Raw genomic sequence first — 5,524 nt, 5'->3', positions numbered from 1 at the left:
AAATTAGTTGCAATGTTCATCAAATTAAACTAATTGAAAACAGTCAGATTATGAAGCTAATAAAGTCGAAAATTCCATTAAAAATTATTCCAAGCTAAATTTGTGTCAGTACTGCCCATAATGTAGACAGGACATTATTTACATTAATCTAAAGCTTCACTTAATTTAAAAAATTCATATATTTTGAACCACACCCCCCCCCCCCCCCAACACATAATAAAATATAATCACGAATTATGATTGATGATTTTCTGTGTCATATAAAAATTGCTATGGGTCTGAAATGCCCAAATCTATGGCAGAAAGAAAAATGTCCATTCCTTCCTTGTTCTTGTGTAAAAAAGGGAAATATGTTGCGAGAAAATTCATTAAATTCCAAGCAGCAGATAAATGGCATAATTCATGTATACTACATACATATATGTATGTATATGTAGATATGTTTTTCATATGTAAGTATGTGTATGTGCAAGTAATCATCCACGCAGTGATATTTAAACAAATCCGCTAGCAATCAACACATTTTCATTGCAAAAACAAAGACGCCCCCAAATGGAGAACAGCTGAGTACAAGCGCACTCATAGCCTTATTAAAACCTGATTTGATATGTCGACGCAAGTCAAATTTTCATGTAATTTGAAGGGTTTCTCAATATGGAGTTTTCGATACTAACTTACCGTATGATATGAGCAATGTATCTGAAATATAGTTATTCGACCGAGCCTAAGCTATGGAGCACTTTCTTGGAGGGAGGGAATCGAGGGGAGCTACTTGTAAAGCATGGCAGGGGCCTGTACTGCGATAACAGTGGCCAACTGATCAGCCCCAGAGAGGCTCTACGCATGATATGCTAAATGATACGATTTCTCTATCTAAGAAACAGATTCCCAATGCTCGATAAGGTTGAGAGTTGAGACTCTTTGATAATCTTTTCCTACCTACTAGGAAAGATTGGAAAAATGCATAAGCTGTTCAAAAATTCTACAACTAACTAAGTTTTAACGGACTATCATACATGGCACGGGAAGTAGGGGAAGTTATCCTTGAAGTTTTATCGGCCGCAGTCGTATTTATAAGTCTCCCATGCTTAGCTATATAGGATATTCGCTATTTAGGGGGAGTTCTAGGTTCTAGGTTGCGCACAGTAGAGGATAGCTATGTTCTTTAATAGGCGAGGGTTCTCGGATCAGTAGTGCTAGCATCGAATCTGCTTACTCAGTTTAATCAGGGGGCCATGAATCAGGCTAATCGGAAAGGCGTTTCTTTATTAACATCTGTCTGGTTTCTCCTAATGTCAGATGAAGACTGGGTCACGCGTGTTGAACACCACAGAAACTTTGCATAATTAAAAACCAATCTTGACGTTTTATTAATGCTCATCATCTCTCCACAGTACAATTCACTTGGCCCTCTCTGAGTACAGGGTGACCATGTGGAAAACCAAAGAATGATTTTTATTTGAAGATCTGGGGACGAAGAAGGGGTATAACGTTTTGAAGACTTAATTTGCAGATTCAGTGTACTGCTGATAATATGAATGGCAAATCTCATTTATCAGAGCTTCGACTGTTCCAACTTCCAACAATCCTGCCATTTTCCTATCACACACACCTCCATATATTTTTTGTTTTGTAAACACCTGCCGCATCATCAGCGTTCGCTATTAAGTGCACCTTCCAATACATGTACTTCACCTAAGTGAGGGAGAAAAGGTAATTATGACCCTTCCGTTGCATAATACAGTCCTATAATCGGCACAACCCTGCACGATTCACGCGTCCTTAACTGGTTCAGTAGCTCAAACTTAAGCGCTGTTGATACAAGTGTGGCTATCAACTGTCTCCATCTGCATCTAATTAGCACCACTTCGAAGAAAGTCACTAAACCTATACTGCGAAACTGTTGCTTTGCGTGACTGTCTCCCATTTTCGCTGCAGGGAAACTACGAAGGGGCATCGATATATTGCACGAAAGCCTCTTCAACTTAGACCTCACCTCCTTGCCAAAGCCTTCAAGCTATCTTTGTGTGGAGTGTAACTTTCACCTATGGGATGCCTAAGAAACTTTGATCGTGACACTTTTTTCTTGAGCAATATTGTACCGATTTTCTCACCGTTATGACAATACCCACCTTGCTTCTCTGGTATACTACTATCTCACGCATAGTTTCTCTGAGACGCGAAATATTAACTCTTGACTGTTGCTATCCAGTGAGAAGGGAAAATGTATCGCGCATGAGTGCTAGATTAACATTGTGGATAGAGCGGTTGAGATAAGAGATCCAACTTCATATGACAGATACATCAATCACATATAGATCACTGCGTAGAACCAAAAGCCGTCTCAACTTTCGCGCTTTCATTTTCCTCGGCGATATGAACTCTTCACTCCTTAAAATCACTTTACCGCCAACTCTTCCTTAAAGATTTAAAAGGTTACTGTAAAGGATCTTTTCTTATCTTCTAGGGTGACTTCAACAAGTTAACTTTGATAAAACATAAGCTAATCCTGCTCATTCGCAATATTCTACTGTACTTGTATACAGTCGAAGCCTATCACGGCAGCATTCTTTAAACCACATCATTACTCTTCCCCTGATATGATTTCGAAGGTATACACTAAAGACACGAAATCAATCCTAAGTTTATACCAAATGGTCTCAAAGAGACAGGAAGAAATCCTTTTTCGCTCATTAAGAACACTCTCTTTGTTTTATAAGACCACTAAATCTTCCCTATATCTTCAGACAAGGTCTTAGCTCTTAAGACATGGATTAGGTTCGAAATCCGATTGCCTATATTATGCCCCCTTCACTTTCTTATTCGTCTTATTACCTACTCGTACATATGCACATAAATAAATTTGATTGCACTTCAATTACAAGGCATCTTGAGCCAGTTTGCCGAACTCCAGCAGTGCTTTTGCAACCCCCAAATAAAACTAAGATTTTGGCACATCTTCACGCTGCTCATACCTAATTTCATAAAATCTTAATAATATGAATATTAACGTGGCTTCTGCGTGCTTCTCGCGTACGGACGTTGCACATACATATATACATGTGTATGTAAGTACATATGTCATATTCGAGGAATGCGTGTAAGCTTGCGGATTTGGTTGTTCTCCCATTGAAAATGTATGATAAATGTATGTATTGAAGAATGTTTCATAAAATTATAAGTGTATATCATCCCCAAAGCCTGGAGCTTTTCGGCAAAACTTGTATTTATATTTAAAATATCTTTGCGATGCTGAATCTTAAATAATGAACGATGTGTACGAAAGTGTAAGGGAAACTTTCCCTAAGACTTTAATTCGGCCTTAAGCTTTTCGTGGAAAGGGGTCGGAGGCTGTTAATTATAGCGTGAAATTCACGATAATAACATAACAAAAAATTTCCAAAGAATAACTACTTAAAACATTGAGCAGTGAAGGCTCGTCTTAGTGCCACTCCATTGCCTGTACTATATGGTGCTCAGCTATCCTCTTTGGTTGTCACACTGAACGAGATTCCACAAGAGCTGAGTAAAGTTGTACAGAAAGTTTTCCTAGCTCAGTGCCTCGGGCAGCTTGAGCGTAGACCATACGACCATAGTAGTATAGCGTCACCAACTACAGAACAAACAGACTACCTGATTCCGTGTTTGCGCTTCGAAGGGACTCTTAGAGCCACAATAGAAGTGGATGGTTGGCACAAGGATTCCCAAATGACGGAAAAATCGATTCACGTGTACACAGATGATTCCAAAGTAGTGTAAGGAGTAGAAACACTGGAAGAAAATAACTTAAACTGCAGCCGCATCATTTATATTGTGTTAAGTGTAAGCTGTCACGGAAAAAATCAGGTCTTATGGGAACAGATGGGAATAAAACAGCAGATAAACTAGCTAAAAGTGACGCATCCCTCGAATCTTGCTCCGTAGACCTCACAATTGGATTGGGCAAGATTAAGAGAAGGGAAGAGGTTCACATGATTGACCAAGCGGGAAAGGCGTGGACCCAAGCGCCGTGCTGCAAACTGTAGAGGGTGATGTGAAGGTCCTACATCCTTAGACTAACAAATTTACTCCTATCATTAAAAAGAGAGGGCTGTCGACTCATGACGCGTGTTCTGAATGTACACTGTCTTTGGGCGTCACATGCCTTTAAATTAGGCTTAGTCAGTGATAGCAGATGTAGGTGGTGCGGGTTGGAGGAGGAAGCGATCGAGCACGTTTTGTGCACATGTCCTGCGCTTGTCAGGCCAAGACTCCAGCTATTATAAAGAGTGTTACAGCTGTAATATTTAGAAGCAGCAAGTGGCATAGGTCTAGAAAGCTTCTAGTATTTGCCCAGAGGATGGAGTTATTTTATTATACTGGTCCTGGGTTTTTTCAGGTTGTTCGTTAAAAAAAACTCCTGGTAACACTACGAACTTATTCAGTCTACGGAGGTCCTCATGAACCAGATAGTTCAACTTAACCTAACCTGTCCTCCATCTCACAAAAGCGACAGATTTGTGTATCAAATAGATTTATCTTACTTAGGTGATATAGAGGACTTGTTTCCCGTTCGTAGCTACTCTTTGATTAGATTAATGAGTTTGACTTATACTCTCGTTGCTGGGATTGTAAACAATTGGCCTATCTTCTCTAACTTCTTTGTTTCCCAGTTATTTATGGCCGTACTAGTGTGTGCCTTTGTGAGTTAACAGGAGGGTTGTGGACCATAGAATAATTCTATATCGCCCTGCTTCTGCCTGCTCATTGCCTTAATGTATCTTATGCCTGGGAGCCCATCCTAATGAAACCTTGTTTTGGATCCCAGATTATTCAAAACTCCAATTCATACATACTGCCAGGGACGTCAGGCTGCCTGCCTGTCTGACATAATTAGGATGCTCCTTGTGGATAAGCCCCTTCGTAGACATTATCCACCCGCAATAACGACTGCATGAATTTCTACGTGGCATCTCATTGGTATCGGTTTGTTGGAGTTCGCCCTATAGATGCCAACACCCGTTTTTTTGTCATCAAATTTTGATCCGTCAGTGAACCGAACCCCTGATTCAAGTTAGATTTTTAGATTTCCTGTTTCCCAAAGAGTTTCGTCCACAATGTGCACATGTAAATTTCGTGAATTTCTGAACGTAAGAGCCATTGCATCACGCAGTTTAAAGGTATCATAATTAGGCACAGAATATATAAATTTTCTCTACCTTGAATTTCTAGATCTATAAAAGAGACCGCTCTACCAACCTAATAAAACCGCACTGCGTTTTTTTAGCGCACGCAAACAACCGGCGTTTTTTGCCCGAACCCAAATAAGCAGGCGTTGCGACAATGTAAAGCCTGTGTACAAACGTCAAATGTAAATGTCACGCAGAACAAAAATTGGAAATCGAGTTAGGTTTTCACGCAGCAAATTCAATTTGGGTTGCTCTCATACAAGTTGTATGTGCATGAGACATTTTTGACAGAAAATTACTTGCGTGCGTTTATATTAGGTTGGAATGTAAGGATGCTGAAACTCAAAATTTGGCTC

Source organism: Eurosta solidaginis, chromosome 2 (genome assembly GCF_040869045.1).
Source record: "Eurosta solidaginis isolate ZX-2024a chromosome 2, ASM4086904v1, whole genome shotgun sequence".
In the NCBI taxonomy this organism is placed as follows: Eukaryota; Metazoa; Arthropoda; class Insecta; order Diptera; family Tephritidae; genus Eurosta; species Eurosta solidaginis.
Note: the sequence above shows the minus strand (reverse complement) of the source record.